The sequence below is a fragment of the Puma concolor genome, chromosome B3 (assembly GCF_028749965.1).
Source record: "Puma concolor isolate L17-30 chromosome B3, mPumCon1.1.hap2, whole genome shotgun sequence".
NCBI classification, from domain to species: Eukaryota; Metazoa; Chordata; class Mammalia; order Carnivora; family Felidae; genus Puma; species Puma concolor.
In genome coordinates this window covers 113,322,794-113,346,820 of record NC_141672.1, presented here as the reverse complement: position 1 = coordinate 113,346,820, position 24,027 = coordinate 113,322,794, and the positions used below count along the sequence as shown (strand labels likewise).

The 24,027-nt window shown below is 55.1% G+C and overlaps 1 long non-coding RNA gene across 1 annotated transcript in view; it reads right to left on the bottom strand.

The window, feature by feature from the left end:
- LOC147580304 (uncharacterized) overlaps window positions 1–24,027 on the bottom strand; it is a 53,823-nt gene that overhangs the window by 12,933 nt on the left and 16,863 nt on the right. Inside the window, exon 2 of the long non-coding RNA XR_015251915.1 lies at window positions 9,592–9,740. This is a non-coding gene — a long non-coding RNA (uncharacterized LOC147580304). The remainder of the gene's footprint in view (window positions 1–9,591; window positions 9,741–24,027) is intronic.

Genomic DNA, 24,027 nt, shown 5'->3' with positions numbered 1-24,027 from the left:
GACACTCCGGTGGCCCCGATGCCTCGTCCAAGTCCTTCCACGTCTTAGTCACAGAACCAAACGACTGCTTGTGAAGCGGATGACGGTTCCCTTCAAACGTCCCAAGTTTGCCGCTGTCCTTTAATGACTGAAGAAAACACACACGTTAACAATGCTTCCAACCTCATCTCTGTTCCTACTTGCCCCAAGCCTGTAGACAGAGTAACCAAATTGCCCCTCCCACGTTGGACCAAACAGATGGGCAGTTTCTGGTGCGGTTAAAAATTCAGTGGTGAAGGGGTTTCTCTTTTCCACTTGTTAACTGACTCACTTGGAGAAGAGAGGCCGGGCTCTCTGTTCCCGAGCTCCTCCTATTCCGCAGTGAGTTTCGCCTTACCACAATAGGGCCAGGGAGGTCCCAGACAGCTCTGGGATCCTGAAAAAGACCACGTGAGAACTTTCTTCCCAAGGAGACACCCCCACCAGCCAGGTCAGGTTGTACAAAGGAAGCTTTGATCAGTTGCAAATTGCCCCCAGGCTGCAAGAGGTGGGGACTGGTCCTTGAGACCCGGCTAGACTGATGTCTCCAGTAAGAATTTAACTAGGGAGGTCAGGAGAGGCCTCACCAGGGAGGTGACACTGGAGCTGAGGCTTGAATGACAAGGCCACGCCATGGCAGTTCTGGGGAAGGTCATTCCAGGCATGGGGAACAGCTACTATAAAGGCTTTGAGGCCAGAATGAGCTGGGTATGCAGAAGGAATCAAGTGAAGACCAGTGAGACTAGAATATGGGGGGCTAGGGGAAAACAGACGTCGGTCGACGAGGGCGCAGAGACCCATGGCGTGGGTCCTTGCATCCTGTGCTAGGGAGTTTAGACTTGCAGTTCGACAAGAAGCGATTCAAGGGCTCTACACAGGAGAGCAACGGTTGGGGGTCATTCTGGCTGCGGATGAAAAAGTGTTGAGCCGTGGTTGGATGCCAGTGCTGTTTACTGGGATGGGGAATACTTGGGGAGGCCTGTGGGCAAGGCTTCTAGCTCACTGTAGGTGATCAACAGGTGGGAGGTTATTGTCACCTCATTGCTACTTTTGTGGCTCCCTTGAAGCTCTGCCCAGATCCCTTCTTGGGAGCAACACATCTCCAGCTAATGGGAAGCTCATCCCTCATGAGAACCTGCCTTAGACCACAGGGATCTGCTCTCTCACGGGGGCCTGTGGCCGATGACCGGGTGATGTGTGGACGCAAGGGCCAGCCTTCTTACCTCGGTCGGAGGCCATTTTGAAGGCCCATCCCACTCCAGAGCCCCCTGTAGGGTCCTGGGGCCTCGTTCACAGCCACGCCTTGGGTCTGCTTGCCCCCTTGGCCTGGTCAGCCTCCTCCCCTCTTTATTTGTGATACGTGCTCCCCGGCCTCTCCGAGAACCGTCTCAGTCTAGTTCCCGAAAACCTAATCTAAGACAACTAGTGTTACCGTCATTATCATTATCACTAGATCATTCCTAGGGTCCCATCCAATTTGAAAACTCTATTATGAGGAATGCTGAAATAGCCTCTCAAACTTCTCTAATGCCTACTATCTGAAGACTCCCGCCCCCACATCTTGGTTCACCACCAACACCACACTGTCCCTCAGAAGCGGCTTCCTGTCCTAGATTCGCTGAGAAACTGTTTCTATTTTCTATGCCTTTGTCTGCAGAAGCACACTGGTTTAGTTCAGACCCTGGGTCCTGCGTCGAGACGGGGCAGGTGCGTGGTGAGCTACCCACAGGACACCCCGGGGACCCTGGGGGTCTCTCGATAGCCCATCCTCACTCCCAGCCCCCACGGAGGGTGGGCAACAGGATAGCCCCCTTTCCTGCTCGGGCAAACCGTCTCTACATGTACATCTGCCGTCACACATATACTGCGTTGGCAGAAAACCCGTTTTCATCTGCACACGCGCGTGCATGTGCGACGCCCATCTGTAACGGAATGCGCCACATGCCGGAGACGGTGCTGCGTGAGACCACCGGCCGTGACGGCACAGGTCGCACCCTGTACGAGGGGAAGCGCGCCTTGATGAGAAGGGGGTCAGGAGCTAAAATCCGGCCCGCGGTTTTCTACCCAGCCACACACCCTGGGATGGTTTGCTTCTTCCGGGACGCACCTTCTTCTAATTCCGCTCACCAGACCACGCGCCCTGACACAGGGCCAGCCTGCCCAGAGCAGGTGATTGTCCCTAATCTGCCTCGCGGCTACGAGGAAACAGAAGCAGGGTGCCCTGGTTACGATACCCTTGTCTCTGCGGCAGACCCACGCTTCGAGTCCACTGGGTGTTGCTGGGGCCGGAACTGTGCAAACCCCTCCCCTTTGCTGGCTGCCTCCTGCTGTGCTCTCTGCCGCCTTACTGTCGCTGCAGGGGTGGGGGTGGGGGGTAAGAAGCAGCAAGGCAGGCGGAGGGACTTGGTCTATCTCATGGGCTTCCGCTTCCAGGTAGCGTCACCCCAGTAGCCACAGATCATTTCAGATCAATCACCGCCTTTCCGTCACAGTCTCAGAACCAGCCACAGCCTGTCCCCCTCAGGGACAGAGGTACCAGTCAGCCAGCGCCCCCTGCTCTGCATCCGAGGCCCCACTCCAGGGCGAGCTAACAACCCCCATCTCCTTCTTTGTTCCCCCCACTCAGGGCAGTAGCTGCCTTTTTGTGCATCCTCAAAGACCACTCTCTGCCTCTCCAGTCCCGCGATCCTTGTTATCATCTATGCGATCCCGCGATCGTCTATGGTAAGATTCCCCGATACAGTCACTTGTGTGGTCTCTGCTTCCTGGCTGGTCACCCTGGATGGCATAGGTCTCACGTTTCGTTTTAGGGACTCGTTTATTCAGTCAACAAACACTGGTTTGCACCATAACCCCTGTTGGTGTATATATGATGCAGGATTTCATTTCGTACACACACAGATGTAAATACCGTTTATATCTTCGGGATATGCGTCGAACATAACCCAGGAAGCCACACAGAATGGCTACAATTCATTCACTCTGGGGACTGGAGGGTATTAGACGGGAAAGAGGACTTTCCACAGGACCTTCTGAGCCTTTTAGAAACAAGCCACTCTTCTATTTGAAAAACTGATGAGCGCTCATGCGTTCAGTGCCATCTGAGTGCCAGGCATGGGGGGAGGCCCTGCAGATAGCCAGATGTGTTTACCCTCCGCGACTCTCCCTGCTCAGCCCAGGCCGACACCGCAAACCAGCACTGCCCCGTATCTGGGTTTTCCCTTCTCGTCGACAGAGCCAGAGGAACATTCTGGGAAGATGGAAAGTGGATCGCAGAATCCCCAGCAGGGGAAGCAGCTCCCCCACCACACGACTGAACTAAGGGTGCAGCAAGGAAACAGGCAAGTGGGAGGTGTCTTTGCAATGCCACGTGCATGGGGTGGAAAAGGACGTAAGAAAGGTTCGAGTAGGAAGGGGCCCCAGGGCTGGTAGACACAGCAGCCCCGTGTGCAACCTGAAAACCTCTTCACTCCCGCCCCTCCCATAGTGACCATGCCATATGAGCAGAACTAACCTGACCCCCAGCTCTAGCGGTGGGCCTGATGGCTCCAAACCAGCTGAGGCACTCCTAAACCCCTGCCATGGGGATTGGTTCTGGTAACTTAAGACTTAAACCTATCAGCTGGAAATCCCAGACTTTGGCTTAATGACTGTAAGAAATGGCACTTTTTCCTGGTGTGATGCCCAAAATATTTAATAGCGTCCAGGTCAGTTTCTGACCCACTGGAACCAACAGGGGCTCAACGAGAACAAAACCGGATCCAAGCAATCTGTCTGCTCACCGTGCTTAATGCCTTTAAATAGCCCTGCCTCCCCCTCCCTGGTTGTGAAACATGTGACTACGGTTGCTGCTGGCAGCTCTTTTGTGATCATGAGGCTAGCTATCCTGAAGATTAAAAAAGATACCCAAAGGAGGGCTGAATTAAGATCCCTGGTCAGACCTTGTTTCATCCATGGTTAAACTGGGAAGAGCAGGGAAAGGCCTTATTCAAACTCTTGTAGCACCAGGACCTCAATCTTTTGTCCGTCAGACCAGTGTGCTTCTAATAAACCAAAAAACCTCTTATACCGCACTGTTGGCAGCAATGGGGACTCAATAAGTGTTTGTTGAATGACTTCATTACTGAACATGAATTAGATCAGAGGGGAGTGCTGGCAGGGGCCCCGGATCAGCAAGGGTTTGGAGCGAGGGAGGGATGACACAGAGGGGGACAAGGAGGAGAACCACCACGAGTTGACGCTGTTTTTGGTCACGTGAACACATTTGTGGTACAAAAGGTTCCATTAAACGCTAGGCTTTCTGTGGCTAAATCTCTGCTTGCCACGATGTCCAGAAACAATAAATACCCAAAGCACAGAAAGCTTTTAGAAGTTTGCTATAAAAATAACTGAAAAGGCTCTACAGAGATCTTCACATGCCGGATCCCATCAGGGGCTTGGGGTTGAGTGGAGGGGCGCTACGGAGTCTCGGTATTATTCCCTGATTCTCAGAACAAGAGGGTTTGAAAGGCTGTGACAGTGCAGTTAGAAAACACAGCTGTTCTAACCTCGGAATTCACATGCATTTAAGAAGCACAGTCCCTGTTCCCGGAATCGGAGAGCGCGGGACGGACAGTCAGAGAACCCTGGGTTCAAGACTGCCTGTCGCTTAGGAGTTTCGTGGTGTCGGGCAGGATGGCTGGTTCTTTCCCGAACGTGGGTTTCCATTGTATGTAAAACGGAAACAATGTAGGCTCACTCTAGTTTATCTCAGGGCCAGACACCTCAACATTCAGAAATGTGGGATGTTAGAAAAGTTATATGGCCCCTGACAGCCGATGATGGAACACCAGCGAGTTCCGAGGAACTCTGTAATCGAACAAACACACGAGTATTTCTGTAGGGATACAAATATTTACAGTAAATGGGATAATTGAGACCATAAATAACCTCATATCGCCTTGGCCCAGGACCTGCCACCAAGTGAGTTATAAAAGTCTTTGGCTGTCGGGGCGATTTGGAGTTTGGGAACTAGGGGGTCAAGGATCGAGGACCTGAACGAGCACACACTTCATCAGGCTGTCAGAGCACTGAACAAGATAGAGCCCCCACCAGCACCCCTTTTCATCTGGTAACAAAGGTAAGGCCAGTGCACCGTCAATGGCTGCAGTCTCTTCCAGAATGACTTCCTCTGTCTCCACTGCGGATGTGGAGTTCCCAGGATCCAGGAGTTCCCAGGGCTGCCTGGACACCCGGTGTGGGATCTCTTCTGCCCCTGGGCAAGGGGAACAGTGCACCCCTCTCAACAGGTTCTAAGGCTGGTATCTCTGAGCTAAGCTGGTCCGGCACCCCTGCCCTGGAAGGTCGGCCTCAGCAACCAGTCCCTCGAGCCCCACAGCAAGCCTTAGAAGCAGAAGAGGGGCTAGCCAGACAATCGCTCCTCCACTATCTGCCTCTCACTAGCTCCGCAGTCATTATGAACCTGAGAGAGAAGAACCCACTTGCATTTCCCTCCAAAAGATACCACTGCGGGGAGGGGCGGGGGGGGGGGGTGAGCTTGGGTGGCTCAGTCGGTTAAGCATCCGACTTCAGCTCAGGTCATGATCTCACAGCTCGTGGGTTCGAGACCCGCTTCGGGCTCTGCACTGACAGTGTGGAGCCTGCTTGGGATTCTCTCTTTCCCTCTCTCTGCTGCCCCTCCCCCGCTCACGCTTTCTCTTTCTCTCTCAAAAATAAATAAATAAACTTAAAAAAAAAAAAATCCTGGCTAGGCTCTTGGCCTTGTCCTCCCACTAGCTGTTGGTGTAGCCAACAGCTTCACGGGTGCTGAGAGGAGTGAGGACACCCGGCTCTGGTCCCCAGCTACTGGGATCGTCCATCCAGCAGGTGAGAAAAAGCACTTCCTTGCCCCTGATGCTTTAGTTCACACTTCCGGGTCTTCTGTTCAAGTTGAGCATCTGTCAGAAATCTGTGTATTGCTCAGCCCTTTGCCAAAGGCTCCCCCGGGTTCAGGGGCCCCGGTCCCTTCGTTTCCCTGTGGAAGGGCAGCTCTCCAGGCATATCTGACCAGCTGGAGCAGAGCAGTCCCCTCCCTTGTTTTGCATACCATGCTTCTGTTCATCCAACCTACTGACTGGGCACTGGGCACGAGGTGCTTGCAGAGTAATGCCACAAGCTGCCATTCCCCCAAGGCATCGGATGATGTTATGGGGCGACAGCATGGCGGCTTGGCTAATGAGACCAATTTTACGTTCGGGGCCAAGCGTCCTCCATCACACAGCAGGTCGGGACAAGGATGAGACAGCAGAGGGAGGAGCCTCTGGGAGCTGTAGCCTCACACAGGCACAGTGCACAGCGCAGGGCAGGCTTGAGACCCTCAGAGGAGGCACCCACAGGCTGTTCTTTGAGCCACAGCATGTGCACAGGCTAAGAATTCTCCAAACTCAGCACTGACGTCAACCAGGCACCCAGGTCTGACCTGTGAGCAGGGCCAGGACGAGAATGAGGCAAGCGAGGCACTTGGGGTGTCCACTTTAAGGAAGGGCTCTCCCTCAGGGGCTGCCCTGCCTTTGCACGACCCAGGGAGAGAACGCCTCCTTCAAGTTCACAGCCAGGGGCCTCTGTTTGCCAGCCTGGGGCCCAGAGCAGAAGGGACAGTCCCCTGGTCGGTGAGAATCGGAGGAAGAAGTGCTGACGGGAGCCACTCTTCCTCCTCTGTGGCTTTCTAGACCCACACATTGGTCCCGTCATTCTCAGCAAGTCCTGTGATGTCTTTATAATGTCCTGAGTCAATCAGTGGGAAGCGGAAATCAGTGTAGCTATTTGAAACAGAAAGGGATTTAGTAGCAGGTTAAAAACCAAACTGTACCAAACCCAGGGAGGGCTGGAGGGCAGCAGGCTTCTGCCTGGGACCTCCAAGAATGTCTGTGGACACCATAGAACAGTCCACAAGGGGAGCGGCTGCCTCTGACCCAGCCGGGAAGGTGGAGAATCAGGGACTCTGTGTTCAGATGCCTGGAATCAGCAGCCAGGGTCGCAAAGCCGTCACCTCTGCTTGGCGTGGCTCCAACAAGGCAGGCACTCAGACACGGAGACACCTGTAGCAGGTCCCCACACGTCCCCACCTTGTTTGCCCACAGACATCAGCTAACTGACGGGAAGCTGGCCTCACTCTTGCTTTCACAGCTCGGCCCGACGGCATCTGACAAGCAGCACCGGACTCACGATCAGAACTCTAGCTGCAAGGGAGTCTGAGAAATGGTGTTTTTATCCTGCCCAGCTTTGGAGCTGCGGAAGGCGCGTTGGAAGAAGGGGAGGGTGGGTGCTCACTGAGGGCCCGAAAACAATGCCTGGCTTGAGTTCCCAGTTAAAAAGCCCCTCAGAGGCCAGAGAAGCTAGGAGGACTTCACCTGATTGTGGGAGGTAGGGATCCGGTGCTCAGCGCCGGGTGACCCGGGCAGGGACCGCCTGATGGAGCCCTGCCCCCACAGGCTGCCCACCCGGCCGAGCGAGGCTATGGTGACTCACCTACAGTTCCTCCAGCACCCCCAGCCGACTTAGGCAGCCCAGCGCCGCGTGTGACTGACTCACACCTCCTTCTGCCCCTGTCCCACACTCTGGAATGTCAAGAGCCCGAAAGTGCAAACGTGTGATCAATCTCAGGAATAGGCCTTTCTTGAACTGCTAGTCCCGTCCCCGTGACTGCGTTTAGAATCTCTTAGTGAATTTGTGCCTGCCGCGGATCCTTCGCTTGGTTTTACCCAAGCGGTTTTCCAATATCTCCGGCACCGAGATTTGGAAATAAAGTGGCATCTGGACTAATCACTTGGTGGAATCTGTGTGGCATCCCAGCTGTCAGCTGCAGCTCCCCGGCCCCCTTCAAGTCCTGCTCAGTGTGGCTGAAACCATGAATCCGTGCCTTATGGGTGTGCAAGCTCTCCCCTAGATTTGCCCCCATTCCCCGGGCCGCGGCCTGCCTCTGCCCGCAGGCCTCCCTCCCACTGCCCCTCTGCTGCCTGCTGCTGTAGACACCGCCTCCGGGAAGCCCAGCCTCTCCCCAGGCCCGCACAAAGCAGCTCACCAAAGCAGCAGATGGGAGAGATGTCCTAATATGGTCCTAACATTTCTGAGCACACACTGCAGGACAAACATCCCAGGGCCGTGCTCACGCCCATCTTTCTTTTTTTTCTTTTTTTTCTTTTTTCTTTCTTTTTTTTTTTTTCTTTTCTTTTTTTTATTTAGAAAAGTGGCAAAGTGGTACAGAGCCATACTCTGACTGCTAAAAGCCCCCTTTGACACCACCCCCCCATACATTCCCAGTGGCCTCTGTCACCCCAAAAAGTATCCAGCATCTCACTATCTTATCGTCGACTCTGTCTCTCCCTTTCTGGGTTGGTTTTTGTTTTTTTTTTTTTTTGTCTTCTTTTTTCTTAACCACCCCCCCCCCCCCGCCCCCCAGAAGCAAAAGTTAGATTTTTTTTCCATTTTCGGTAGCAGGCCAGCTTGTTATTCGACGGTCCAGATGACAACGTTGCCTTCAGAGTCTCTCTCCGGTCCGGTGGCTTATCAAGGAAATTTCTCAGGGACTGCCTATGCCCTGTGGGAGTTCGGTGCCCACTGTGAGGGCAGTCAGTGTTTTGCCTCCTTACATGTGCGCACAAATTTATGTATATAGACATTTTACATGTAGCTATAAATGTCTTGATGTCTTCGGATGGAGACGAACCGTGCCTACGCGGTTTTTGGGGGGTCAGTGATTGAAAGGACGCGCTAATACTCAGGGCTTCATAAAGCTCTAAAATGACTTGCCCCCTCCTCTCCAGTTCCCCGCCTTGCCTCTCCCTTTCCCTTTCTACAGGTGGGGCTTCCAGCCAGGTGAGCCACACACGACGTTAGGTGCCAGTCAACAGTTGTCATCAGGAGAAACCAGCAGGACGGAGGCGCCTGCCTCCAAGTGTATTCCTAAGAGTACAGAGGCTGTGTCTCACAGGGGCCATGAGGAACCCCCCCCCCCCGGCTTGTGATTTGTGGGGTTTTTTTTCTAGATAAGTCCGTCGAGACGGGGATGTTAAATAAGTCAAGGAGATGTGTCAATGATACACTGAAGAAAGGTCCCTGTACTCCACGCTCCCCACGCTGGGATCTCAGCCTCAGCAATACTGACGTCTGAGCCAGATTCGGGCTGCCCCGTGTATCGCAAGGTGTTTAGCAGCGTTCCCGGCCTCTACCCACTTGATATTAGTAGCATTCTCTCTCCCCCCGCTGGAACGGCCAAAAATGTCTCCAGACATTGCCAGATGTCCCCTGGGAAGCAACATCGGCCCCTAGTTGGGAGCCAGTGTGCCGTGTGACACATATTGTGTATACAGAAATGTACATATACATACAAACAATTAAATATTTATATGTCCTTATTTTAAGTTGGCATCTGGCATAAACTTTTCATTCAATCAGCATATGCACAAAACAGAAATGTAACATATTTTCTTCCTTTTCTCTTAAAAATTAATGTCATCTGTGATAATAGTGACATTTGCGGTGATTAAATAAATATAAGCATCTTCTATCTTTCTGTAAAGTTGGCATTGGCCTTACCCGGCCGTGAGATGGGGTCTTGGAGCTCCTTAAATTATCCCCCATGGTCCTTCCACAGTGACTTCTGACTCCTTGAGCTCTGATGGACAAATCCAGTGCCCAACACCATCCACATGTGTCTCTCTCCAGCCACAACATCCCAGAGATCCCTGTGCAAACGAGTTCAAAGAGAAAAGAAGACAGGCTGAAGTCCAGTAAATCCCCCATTGCACAAGGTCACTTTCAAAATCATCCCAAATCCAGTATATTAGTCAGGATAGGCAAGGCTATGGTGCAGTAACAAATACCCATTTAACAGATGTGGCAAGTGAGACTTAGGAAAATTCAGTGACTTCTCCATACTGTGCAATTATTTTTTTAATGTTTTTTTTTAATTTGTTTTGGAGAGAGACAGGCAGACAGAGTGCAAGCGGGGGAGGTGCCAAGAGAGAGGGGGACACAGAATCAGAAGCAGGCTCCAGGCTCTGAGCTGCCAGCACAGAGCCCGACGAGGGGCTCAAACTCACAAACTGCGAGATCATGACCTGACCTGAAATCAGACGCGTAGCTGACCGAGCCACCGAGGTGCCCCTCTACACTGTGCAATTATTAAGTGGCAGAACTGGGATTAGAATTTGGGTGCCTGACTCCACAATTGTCTCTTCCTGGTCCCCTGCAAGAGCTTTGGAAGGGCCTCAGGGAGCTGAGAATATTCCTGTTGCCACAGCAGGATGATCGTGCTTCCCAGGCCCCTGTGCGCTTCTTTAAAGGTGCCTTTGCCTCAAGAAAGATTAGGATTGTTCTATCAGGAATGTGAGATGTGAAGAGAAAAGAAACAGTCAACTCTTTTCATTTCAAAGTACATTTTTGGTACTCAGAGCAGAGACAAGTTCTTGAAAGCTAAGGCTTTTGATTTGCAGGAACTGCTTTTTAAGTTCTAAATGCCTAATTTTTAGCATCAGAAGCAAAGCTCTGAAGGAAATCGGGCATACATTGTAGATTGGAAAAAGGATAGACGAAGCTAGACTGCCGTAAGGTCAGAGGTTGTCTATGGATAGGCAAGATGGGTGGGGATGGAGAGGAGGCGGAGAGGAAAGCAAGGCTCATGTCGACAAGGAAGGGAGCAACTGTCCAAAGACCAGACTAGATGGCAAATCTCAGTAGACACCAGGGGAAACAGATGGTGACAAGGGTGCCTTACCAGTGCGAGGATGCAGTGAAGGATGAGAGCGGGGATGGAGAACAACATGGCCAGCAAATATCCAGAGACTCCTTCTCATTGGACCGGCCAGGGTCACATGCCCAAGCCCACTGAACCAATCACCGTAGCCAGAGGAGGGCACGTTCTGATTAGACAAGGCTTGCGTTGTAGGTCCACTCCAAGGACTGCAATCTCGACCAGACCTTGTGGACCAGAGTGAGGAAGGGCAGAACCCTCCATAAAATGGGGGCTGTTATTAGATGGAGAAACGGGTCCTAGAGAGATGAATGAGTTTCCACAAAAGAAGGGGAAACGTCTCAGGGGGATGCAAACATTACAGCTGCTTAGCAAACCTGTGCTCTCAGTGTCCTCCCTGGGCTCGCAGTATTCCTGAGGGAAGCAGGTGCTCTGCTCCATTTTCCACTGGAACACTGACATATAAACATGGGCAAAGTTATCTATTTGTCAGATTTGCCCAGATGAGCTGTTATATCCCTCCACTGGCTGACTTCCCTTTTAAGACAAGCCGGAGCGGGACAGACTTATCGTGGGGGAAGGTGGGCTCTGACACCAACCTTCCAGAACTTCACACGGAAAGGCTTGGGTTGGGAGACCAGGACTGGAGGCCTGTTTCAGGCAGGGCTGAAGCTGTCATGGTCTGATCTTGGGGGATCCAGCTGTGTGACCCCAAAAGGAAAGAGAAAGGGCAGTGGGGCAGAGCCCACATCTCTCTCTCTCTCTCAAGACTGCTTGGGCTCACGCTCACGGGTCGCCTAGCCAGTGTCCTAACCATTGAGGCTCAGGGAAATGAGCAAAATTGCCCAAGGACCTATCAGTGTTACTAGAACCATGATTTAAACCCAGAGTTATGAGGTTCTCTTCCCACAGCTGCTATTGCCTGGGGCATCATCCAGCCCCTGAATCTCGACCCTACTCGATTTTATGGAATGCTGTAGGGAAGCCCCCCTCACCCCACGCAGGTGAGGAAAAGGAAGCTATGGCGGGCCGCCCGGTGCCACACGGCTGAGTAATAGAGCCAGGTGGTCCCGGGAGAACCCAGTGCTTCTCCCGCATGGCCTGGTGCTCCTCCTCTGCCCACAGCTTGTCCGGCATCCCTGGACCTCCATCTCCAGTGGGCCAACCATCTAGGGTACAGGTCTAGAAGGAGACATGAAGCCACAAGCCAGGTGTTGGCCTTTCTACGTCCCCCTCACGGTGCCAGATCCCAGGGATTCCACAACAGTCTGAACGTACTTCTGCTTTGGAAGAACGAACCCGGTCTGCATCCTTGATATCCTAAGCGTGTTCTGCGAACCAGCAGCAGTAACATGACCGGAGACTTTCTCAGGTCCTCCCCAGAATCAGGGTCTTTACTTTGACCAGATCCCCAGGGGATTCTTCCGCATACCTAAATTTGGGAAGTGCTCGCTCTGAGCACCGGGACGTTTCCCAGCCTCAAAGGTTTCCAATCCACAGGCTGTTCCTGCACTTTGCTGCTGCCATAAATACCCTCGTTACTGCCTCCGATGCGTCTACGCTTGAGGGTTCGCAGGTACACCGGGCCCTTGTGCACATACAGATGTTACTGGCTCTCCAGTTTCCAAGGAGGGGAGTGAGAAAAGTCATGGTCCTTTGCTGTCACGAAGGACCAGAAAAGGAGGGCCACAGAGGCACCTTGGATGTTCCTGCTTCTGTTTCTCCCTCCTCTCCTGACACTTGATGACTGCTTGCCTTTGCCCTTAAGTACTGTGTTTGTAAACAAACCCACGTGTGAACCTATCAAGGGAAGTCAGGGCCGGAGCCCTGCATTGCCAGGGCCCCAGCATCTGCGTTTTTAGGAAAGTCTGCCCTCCGAGACAGAGATATTCACTGTGGTTCTCCTGCCTTCACCGCAATTTCTTTAAAAAAAAAAAAAAAAAAAACAAGCCTCAGTTCCCATTTTTTGGTCAATGGGAAGATCCCGGTTTCTCTTCTCTTTCTTCTCGACGGAGCTTCAAACGACCCATACGCACCCATTATAGCGAATAGCAGGTATCGGTCCTGTAAAATCTTGGTGAAAGAAAGGCAAGAAAATGGGGAAGCTTTGATCTTCTCCCTACTTAGCACAAAACCACAATGGCTGGAATACTTTCGAATTCCGCGACAAGGGAACGTTCCATCCCCACCCTGAGGCCGTGGACGTACACAGATGTAGGTTGACATCGCTTGGTGGGGGTAGGCCGGTGAGGGGGGTGGGAGGAGGCAGGCCCGTTGGACCATGTGTGCAATCATCAAGGAATTAAAATTAAAAGCAAAACAAAGTACAGTGCCCCCTCGTCACGGCTTTATTTTTTGTTGATGGGATTTAACATAAAATACTGCTGACCCAGCTGAAATCTTCAGAATTTGAAGTCGACATCAGATCCCCGTGCACCATATTTTTGACTTGCAAATGCCTTCCAAGAATAGCTGGAGTGTCCTTATTAAGCCCGGCTTGTGATGCATCCGTACTTTGCGCCGTCTGCTTCAGCACTGTATAATTCATGGACTTGCCTTCTGAAGTTCGGGAGGGATCGAAACCGTGACCAGCCCGTGAACTCAAGCTGACACGTCCATTATTTGAAAAAGAACACAGAGAAAGCAGACACCTGACCCACCTCTCAGCCCCAGCCGACAGGGATCCTGAGCAGTCATCACGTGAGCCAAGTCTCAAGTCCACACGGACTCCGGGGCCACGGGATTCGGCGAAGGGAGACTTACTCCCAACTTACGCTGGCTCAGCACCTGCCGTCCCTCGTGATAACGGGCAGCCCAGAAAACCGGCCTGTGGGGCCCGTGGTATTTGGAGTTGAATTTCGTTAATTTCAACAAGAAAGGGCAAGCCCAGGCACATCATCGTCGCCATAGTTACTGAACGCGAGCTCCTCCAGCCTGCCAGGCCCTGGACCCATCATCTCCTTTGAGCCACACAGCAAAGTAGGACTTTCTGTCCCATTTGACAAAGGAAGAAACATCTCAGGTCCAGAGGCTGGCCTAAAGCCACACAGATAATGACAAGAAAAGCCTGGATTCAGACACAGGTCTGTTGGACTCTAAAGCCTACGTTCTTCGTCTGTGCTCTGCACGGCGGGCACAGAAACCCCAGGGCTCCTCAGAGCAACTGGCCCATGGGAAGAAAATAACAGGAATGATTTTTTGCATATGAAAATCCCATTTAAAAACATCGATACTTGTACATTTTCGTTGTGTACATAACATAGTATGACATTTGAATGTGCCTAATGAATAAACAAATACCTATGCATATATTGGTAACTGGTTTTGTTTTTTTTTTTTCCCTTCATAGGCTCCTTCCTGCACTGACCCCTGCCCAGAGGCTCCAAAACCAAACTCCAGGCAGCCCTGCTGGCCCTCTCTCCTCCGGACCCTTTCTGAGACCCTCAGCACCTGAGGACCCTTTCTGAGACCCCCATTCGCATCACAAAGACACCTGCGAGCTTCACTTCTCCAGCCTGCCCAGCCTGCCTAGCAAACAAAGAAACTGATGGATGTGAAATCCAAAGACCACTCCTAAACAGCAGAGTGACCTCCGATGATCATAAAGATCATAAAAGAGGACCTCCCGCCTGGGGATCGGAAGTCCCCCAGGAGCTGGGTGGTCGCGATGGAAAAGTATCTCCTCCATAAAGATGAGTCTCAGAGCCGGGGTGGGGGAGGGGGTGCATTATATAGATGTAGACATACAAGCTGCGGTTTCACGCAGAATCTCGGACCCCCTCCTCACCTCCCTCCAGGGAACAGTTCAGTACAAAGAAGAAAGCCCGCAGTTAGCAGCACCCCTGCCTCAGACAGCCCCAACCTCCCCTTTGAGGGGTCGGTTTGGTTTAAGCACCCAAAGGAGCCCCTGCCACCTACGACCAAGGCCTGGGGGACCCGGCCGGAAGCCTAGATGGTGTAGACAGGTCCTGCCCATCACACCTCCTGAGTGGCTCCGTCTCCCGCCCCCGGCCTCCTCCTCCACCGTGACTGGGGCCTCGGCAACTGCCACGCTGGTGATTGAGACGTGACTGGCCTCCGTCTACAGCTAGTCCACATGACGGTGCTCTGGTCCCCTTGGCAACCACCCACCACCTCCCTAGCTGTGAGGCCAGGAGTCCGTCTCCAGGGCTCCTCCCCAGCTGTGGGCAGACCAGGGGGAAGCCGGCCCCTTCACTGAGTTCCCTGCCTTCCCCCAGGGCGGCTGGAGGCACCAAGGAACCCAGCCTGGCTCCCAGGGTTGACAGTCTGCAGGGCTGGGCACACTTGGCTGCCACCCACAGCCAGTGACACAAGGGCCAACAGGTCCCTGTGTACCCATAGCTGGACGCAGGCCCCCATGCACACAGGGCACAGGAGAGGCAGGCCTCCCCCAGGATGGGAGGGCCAGGTCCTAGGGGGGAGTGGGGGCACCCGGGGAACCCCTTGAGCTGATGAGAATGGCACGTGCTCGGCCTGGTGCCCCCATTCTGTGTCAGGCGGGGTGCTTGACACACAGCTCATCACCGCCCCACCCCCCGACGGTGAGCCTGAGACTCGGGGTTATTACCACCACCACGTTACAGATGAGGAAGCTGAGGCCCCCAGGGAAGAATTGAGCACCCAAGGTCCCTGTGCTCAGAAGCGACAGATGAGCAATTTGAGCCCTGCCAGCCTGCTCCAGGGGGGCCCATGCCCCCTCTGCCTTCTCAGGGTCTTGAATCTTCGCCGACCATCAACCTGAGCTGAGCCCCAGGGCCGCCACAGGATGTACACATGAGGACAGAATCTCTGGAGTCAATGGGCTGAGTCGCAGAGACAAGACGGCACCCAGGAATCAATTCTAGAATGACAAACTAAAGGGGTGACTAAGGGAGAAAGGCGCATTGAGCTTGGGAGTTAGCCAGCCCTGGGTTTGAACCTGAGCCTTCCGAACCTCAGCCTCCTCATCTATAAAACGAGCCCTCTGCAGGGTGGCCCAGAAGGACCCGTGAGCACCTGCACTGTCCCCCGCCATGAGTGGGTGCCTCACGAATGCTTCCTTGCTTCCTTCTTCTCTTTTTCTGTCCCTCGAAAGCAGTTCATTAAGATCCTGAAGCAGGGAGCACTCCCCGTGGGCTTCCTGGAGTTGCTGACACGTGGACCCCCCCACACACCCCCCCCCCCAGACCTGCGGCATCTGATCTCAGTAGAGATGAAGGTGTAATTATTCACCCAGCACGTCACGGTTCTGGGCCTCGGCTTCCTCATCGGCAGAACTGGGATAATCACAGCCACTTTATAAATAATCGTGCACGTAAAGGCGCCAGCAGAGCCTCCTGGGAGAGAACCTGGAGCCCAGAGATTGGTGTTCCTGGCAGAGCTGTGGCACCACCCGGGGCCGACTTCCTTTCCTCATTCTTCTACCAAATAAGAATGTTGGGGCGCCTGGGTGGCTCAGTGGGCTGAGCGTCCGACTTCGGCACAGGTCATGATCTCACAGTTCGTGGGTTCGAGCCCCGCGTCGGGCTCTGTGCTGATGGCTCAGAGCCTGGAGCCTGCTTCCGATTCTGCGTCGCCTTCTCTCTCTGCCCCTCCCCCACTCATGCACTGTCTCACTCTGTCTCTCAAAAATAAATAAATGTAAAAAAAAATTTTTTTTTTTTAAAAAAAGAATGTTAAGTCACTGGGTGAGTCGCGTAGCCTCTCTGGGGCTCCTGCTTCCTCAGGAGTTAACTGGCCTGGTTGCAGCTCTTCAGGGTTTCCTCTTGACTTTAAAGCTCCCTGAGGCCTCATTACCAGGCGAGGGCCCACGCTGTCCCAACAGCCTCCCCACCCAACGTGCCATCAAAGACCCTGCACCCCTGGGGAATGGCATTCAGGTCCAGGGTGGGAAAAGTGATGCTTCTGGGCCATATCCTGTTTGAGAGAAACAAACAAACAAAGAAGGGACAAAGAGCAAAGAAGAAGAAATTCGCCTTGAAAAAAGATCACAGGACATAAACTCTTCCAGCTGGCTGATGGCTGATGGCAGGGCAGCCCTGTCACCTAGAGAGGGGACGAAGGGCACTTCCTGCCTGGGCGAGGGGCAAGGCCGACCAGGACGTTGGTGGAGACAAGCCCCAGGTAAGGCAGGGTGCTCTGACCACATGCCAGGTCACACACAGGGGAGCAAAACATCTACTTGTGACCGACGGTTAAGGGCTAGTGGCAGGTGACAAAGCCAGGTGAGGAACCACAAATGGGCCCCGGGCCCCTGGACGTAGAAAGTCTCCCTGCTCTTAGGTTTCCCGCTGCTGGGGTACATTATTCTCAACGACTTACCCGCACCCACACCCTCGCTCCGTTGCGACCGAAATCCCATCCTTCCTAGACAGGGGTCCACAACTCGCATTCCTTCAGTGGAACTTTGGGGTGGGGTGGTTTGCCATTTCAGCTTTGAGTCCCCGCTGCCACCCAGAGGGCTCCTTCGAGTAGGGGGCTGGGGAACTGCAGGGGAATTTCCCTAGTCTCGAGAATGGAGCTCCGCTTTGCAGGAAGCTTCCTCCAATGTCCTTCCCCGCCATCCTTGCCGGGGTGACCTTCATCGGGAAGAGGTGAAACTAGAGGAGGGATGGGCGGGAGCCAGCTGATAGGGCTGCAACACCCCAGCCTGACCCCACCTTTCTCTCTCCCTCTCCCCCTTTCTTAAGGTGCATTAACTAAGCACCTAATATACGCAGCCCTGCTGAGTGACTACATACATGTGGCGCATGAAACACCGCTGTCTGGGGTTCTAACTCCACGCTCCCGCCGGCTCTCCGGAAGCGGAGGGACCTGGAGGCCAAGAGCAGAAAGGGGTCCTCAGCCTGTGAGCCTCACCACCGGCCCCATTTCACAGATGTGGTCGGGGAAGGGGGTCAAGGGCGCCCCTCTTGAGACCAAGCCTTGTGCCTTCCAGGCCCGAGAGGGCCCAGTGTGGGTGCACGGACTCCAAGCACCTGCTGGGGCACCTGCTGTGCACGCAGCACCGTGGCGGACTGCGGGGGGGGGGGGGTCAGGCCTGATCTGGGGGTAGGGGGTGCAAACACACACTGAGCTGACTCACAGCGGGCTGCTGCAGGGGACTGGGGAGGGTGTGAGACAGAAGCCCAGGCTCCCTTAAAAAAAAAAAAAAAAAAAAGAGCGAGCCTTAGAGGGTCATCCTTCACACGGCAGCCCAAGGGCACTGACAGGAGTGGCGGTGAGCGTCCCGGTGCTAAGGCCCAGAGAGGTGCCCCACCTTGCCCAAAGTCACACAGCAAGACGGGGCAGCCCCTGGCGGGGAGCCCAGGTCCCCACAGTCATCTCAGACCTCACGGACTCCTCCAAGTGGGTGGCCCCCTCCTGGTTCCACTCCCGGACTGGATGTCCAGTCCTGGTGTTCCTGCAGCTTGGAGCCAGTGCCTGGGAAGGGGAGGGTGGGGGACGGAGGGGGATTGGTGCAGAGGAGAACACAGAAAGTGCCAGCTGATTCATATTTCGAAATGTCATGTTATTCTAGGAGCATTCTCACTTTGCCACCACCTTCATCCACCCCCCGCTTGCCATCTTGAAGAAGGGCTGTAGAGCGGCCAGGGGAGGCGGGGGTGCTGTGAGACCGTGCCCCCTGGGTGAGCGGAGGGGAGGGCGCTGCACAGGGAGCCCGGGTTCAAGACCAGGCCCTGGAATCGGCAGCTGTGGGACAGTCAGCCTGTCCCACTTCCTTTGTATACCTTCCTTATGCAAAACGTGGAAGGCCTGGGCTGCCCCAGACCCAGACCGGCTGCATATCGGATTTGCCTCAAAACAAAACAAAACAAAACCGATTCTTGGGCCGCACCCCTAGAGATTCCAATTCAGTAAGTCAGAGGTAAGTCCATAATCCCTATTCGCTAACCCCTGGCCAACCTGGTGGTTCGGGCACAACGGGTCCACAGAGGGGTGCTTAGAAAGCTCCCAGCGACATGCTTCCGTCAGACATCATTTTCTTCAGTACTTCTTTACCTCCTCCGGAAGGCCCTCCCAGATTTACCCGCCCCATCTGCCACCTCCAGTGCTCATCACTCTTGGCCCTGCCTCCTCGCCCACGCTCATCTACCGCTCGCAAAAGGCGTTTAGTCATTTGTGCATGTGTGTGCGTGTGTGTGCGTGTGTGTGTCCTCTGTGAATTCAGCGAGGTGAACCTCCCATGCGGCGTAGAGGAAGGCGCTCAGCACTGGAGCCAGTTCGAAGCTGCGCTCGGCTGCCCGAGGTTGGGTTGGGTGACCGGGGGAAGCGCCTCAACCTCTCCAAGCCTCCAGCTCCACATCTCTTAGATGAGCCTAAACAGACGTGACCTCGGGGGGCCGCCATGGGCCCCCCTGAGCTGAAGCGTGTAAGCCCTTAGCACAGGGCTTGGTGGGAGGGGGCAGTCAGAGGCCCCTGAAGGGCCCCAGAGGGCCCCTGACTTGATGGGTTGCCATATGGGAGATTTGGACACCTGCCACCCAGCGTGTGCCTGTAGACAGAGGACTCAGGCAAGCGTGGGTCCTCCACAAAGAACAGGTGAGGTTCAGAGTCCTCAAAGAACCTTTCAAATGACCCTCGGAGCTGTACTGCAGAAGACAGAATTCCCCGCAAACAGTTCAATAGAAGAGACAGGAGCGGCGGGGCTGCTGACAGAGGCGGCCAGGGTTAAGGGGATCGGAAAGGGTCATGAGCGTCTGTGATAGCAGGCGGTGCTCGTGCCCCAGACCTAAAGAGGCTGGGGCAGACGGCATTGCCAGAACCCAGAGGGAAAGTTGGAGATGTGGAAGAGGGGCCACCCCGCTAGAGCACAGTCACAGAGGGAGGTGGTCATTCCCGGAGCCGCAGCATCACAGCAGAGAGAAGCAAATGACATAGAGATCAATCTTTCTCCTCCCACTTTCCCTTCTCATTCTGGTGCCTTCCATTGCCAAGCCAGAGGCACAGGCAGCCCCTAGAGGTCCCCCTCCTGGGGCTCAGAGAAGGGCAGAGAGAGTCTTGCAGGTTACACAGGGCGGGTGGGAGACAACTCGGGCAGCCTGGTGATCTCCCAGCTCCTCCACACCCCCACCCACCCTCTCCACTCTGCAGGGTCCGGGGGGACGTGGCTGACACAGCCATCCAAAGACGGGGCTTCAGCCCCTTCTCTGCCACCAACACACAGGAGGATGTGTTGGTCCCCGCGTCAGGCCCCGGCCTCCTCATCTGTAACCCAGGGGGGCTAAACGAGCCATCCCCTTCCAGTCCTGACCTGATGTTTTCCTCCCCTGCCCTTTTCTAGAATACAGGCCCGCTCGACAGGAAAACGGGCTTGGAGAAGCAGGGAGCTTAGCAAATGGAAAATTAATTCTGGGCGGTAAAGAGCAGAGGCTGTTGTTTGTGATGTATAACTTACTCTTTGTGTCAAACTGTGTACTGTGAATATCAGTGGGATGGCAAGAAAACCGAGATCTATTGCTTGGAGTTGAATCTGTTGGAGCGGGGAGAGGGAGGGGGAGGAAGACTACAACTTTAATCACAGGCCCAACTCGAGATGTCAAGCTGCTCTCGGGTGTGTTAGTAAAATGATGTTGTATTACAGGCTTCCCAGACAGCGCCCCACACTGCAGCTTTATCTGCCCAGCCGTAAATTAGCACACCTACTTTACGCTCTTCAGGTAAAACCAGTAATTTAGCTGAAACACACACACGCACGCACAGGGGGGCGGGCGGGAGAGGGGGGAGCTGGGGGGAGGGGGGCTGCTCCCCTTGAGCAGGGAAGAGCTACAAATGTGCAAACCGGGACGAAACTGACGCCTCGGCTGCACCTCCTGTCATTAGCGTGTGGGCTCCTGGTGCAAACCCGGGAGCCAGCCCACCTTCCCTTCTACCTGCCTCGGTGCCTCCCCCCCCCCCGACCACCCCTTTTCGCCATGAACCGTAAATTACATGCTGACACCTTTAATTTGTGCAAAGTATGCCTGGCTGCGCCTGGCATCAGCAGCCGGCTGCTATAATAAGGTCAATCTATATTCATTGTCGCAGAACTTGATGTGCCAGATAACACAGGGAGGCAGCGCTGTGGTGGCTTCTCTGGGCTGGGGGGTGGGGCGGGGGTGCCCGCTGCTGCTCAGCGCCGCCTGGCACCAGTTGGTTCATCACTTATGCATGGCATGAGCGATGTTATGATTTAGCTAATCACCATCAGTTATTCATCCTACGGCTGCCTGGAGACGGCCGCTGTGCGCGCCTGCCCGCCTGCACCAGGGAGGGAGGCCCCCACCCACGAACAGCACGGAGAGGCCACACGGTGGGTCTGACTGTCCTTTCTGGGTAGTGGTCCCCAGCAGTCGATGCTTCCAGATCATAGATCCCCTCGCCTCGCGGAGGAGAAGTTTATGGGGGGGGGGGGGTGCTCCGCGGACAGGGGCACGAACGTAGAATGTCTCTGTGTCCTGGGGCCCAGCCAGGGAGGGGGGGGGGGTCACATAGCATGAGCCCAGGCACTGAAGTCACAGAGTTCTGGGTTCGAATCTCCCAGCGCTGCCTCTTGCAAGCTGTGAGAGCTTCGTCAAGTCACGTGACCTCTCTCTGGGCCGGATGGAGAGGCAACTCCAATCCCGGCAGGGAGAGTATAATATGGATATGGTTCCTGGTGTGTCCACACATAGCAGGCGCTCGACCAACGACAGCTCCCATTATCAGAGCCCTAGTGGGTCCGTCACATGTGTCGTTGGATGTACGTGCACTTTCAAGTGGGGAATCCAGACCCAAAAGTTTCCTAAAGGACGGGGCTGGCACCAATGGGTAAGCCCATTTGGAGACAGACCCCACTTGCAGGGGGTTGGGTTGTGACACTTCCCAGATCCTGAAATGTTGAAGCTGAAGAAGATTCGATCCACGGCTGGGGAGGGTCATGGGGGCAGGAGTGGAGCAACACAGGCTGGAGGCAACAAATGAAGCATAAGCAGTCCCAGAAAATAGAGGTGACGGGACATGAGATGGGCCACCCAGACCCCGCCTACTAGCAATGGGGAACGGAAGGCAGAATGGAACCTGATAGGCCCAAGGGGGTCCAGGCAGTGAGCTGGGGTCCCAGTTGGCCTTGTGCTTTTATAGCTCTGCCCGCTGCCTCTGAGGACAAATGACCGTCCGTCTCCCAGGGGCTGCCTGTGGGATGACGGGGATCCTCTCCCCTCTGTGTGGTGCTTAGTTAGGGGCGCACAACATGAGCTCCCCACATGGCTGTGAGCAGTGGGAGGCACAAGATTGAACTCAAAGGCCTCTGGCTGATCCCAGTTTCCTTATTTGCACAACGGAGCCAATAGCCTCTGCCCCTCAGGGCGGACGAGGAGATTAAGTGAGCCCAAGTGTGCACCTGCGAGGGCCAGATGAGGACCCTTTTCCCTCCGATCAACAAGCGGAGGGTCTAAAGAGGGGATCACATAAGTCCAGTGACCCCCAAGCCGCAGGATAAACGGTCTGTGATCTGGAATCATGCCATGCTGTTTCCTCCCCCCAGGAAGGCCCTTCCTTCTCACACCGGCAGGGCCAGCCCGTCCTCCCAGGTCCTAGTCACATCCTGCTTCCTCCAAAAAGCCCTTTGTCCCTCCTGAGCGTCAGGAATGGCTGCCCCTGCCCGCAGCCCCACCCTTCCTGACGGCAGGTCCCTTGGTGATCCGGCCCCAGAAAAGAAAGATGTCGTGGGGAGGTGAGCTAAGCAGCCTCTGTGGGCTAAGCAGCCTCTGTGGGTCTCCACTGCTCATCTGCAAAATGGACAGGCAAAGGTGGCTTCGGGTGCCCTTGGTGTCCCCAGTCACCACAGGGCTAGGACCAGGGGGCAGTGGGCATCTCCCTGGAAACCAGCTCCCCTGGGTTGAATTCCACCCCCTCTTGATAGGATGAGGAAAAAAATGCAAGATTCTCTCCCACGTAGGCTGGGGCACTGAGGTCCCTTCCCGGGGCCAAGAGGAATCACCTGCTGCTGGGCCCACGCCCCCCGCCCCCATCTCTGGCCGGTGCCCCCTACTCCCGCCACAGGCCAGCACTGGGCCGCACCTCCACCCCTCTCCCCGCACCTCACTATTACCCACGCACCTGTGCCGCTAGCGCCTGCCAAGACGGGGCGCTGCCAATGTTCAATCGCCCTCGACATGCGTCGCATCTCTTACCAGGAAAACTTGGACAGAGCGGAGGGCGGGGCCTGCCCGGGGAAGCAGGGCCATCAGCCTCCCACCACCACCTGGTGGGTTCGCCTGGCTGGATGCTCCCCCCCCAACCGCCCCCCGCCAGACCCGAGGGCCACCGGACCAGGCCTGGGGCTGGGCCCACACCCCCATCCCAAAGCATCCTTATCGTCCACTAGCAAGCAACTGTGACGCCGCTTTGCTGCTGAGGAACCAGAAGCAAGAGAGGCGTGGGGCTGGTGTATCCTTCACGGGGCGGGCTCTAAGCATCACATAGAAACAGGGGTTTCCAGCCCCCCTCCCTTAGCGCCAGGGAGGCAGGGCCTGTCATCGCTGACACTCCGTTTCCTCGACGTCTCTTCTGAACGTCTTGCCCTGACAGATACCTGGTTGTCCCCACACACACCCCTGCCCCGGCGCCTCCCCAGGGGAGACTGTTTTCTCTTCCGTGTCCCACACCGCCTGGGGCCCGCCTGGGGCCCGCCTGGGGCCACACCGCCTGGGGCCCGGAGGTGAGGTGGGTGTCCTCTTATCCGCCCTCTCCCTCCAAAAGCCCCAGCTCCTCTGAATCCTATGCCAAGTGACTTTACCTGTCACCACTATCTTAGCGGCAGGGCCATCCGCTGCCCCCTGGGTCGCTCCCCTCATTCACTGCAGGCTTACCCGCCACCCTGGCCCACTGGCTTCCTCTCCAGCCCCACTGGGAGACCTCACGTCCACTTGGAGGATCCATCCAACACTGAGGCCTCTCTGTTCCTCCACCTGGCCGGCTCCAACCATCTGACCCACCCCACGGCCATGGGCATCACACCCTGACCTTACCATCTACACAATCTCCGCCTCAAGCACCCCACCTGGTCACCACCTGCCACTGGCTAACCTTCCAGATCCCACTCCCCCCAGCCTCACGGGGCCCCCAGGCCACCAACCACCGCCGTCCCAGGACCAATGCCCATCTGCTGCCCTCCTGTCCACCCTTCACAAATCCTTCTCCTCTCTTCCTTCTTTACACTTCGAAGCCATGCCCAGCCTCAGCTCCGTCCATCCATGCACCTGCATGATGCCTGTGCCCACGCCGAACACGGCCGGAGAGAAAGCAAATGGCCTTTCCTC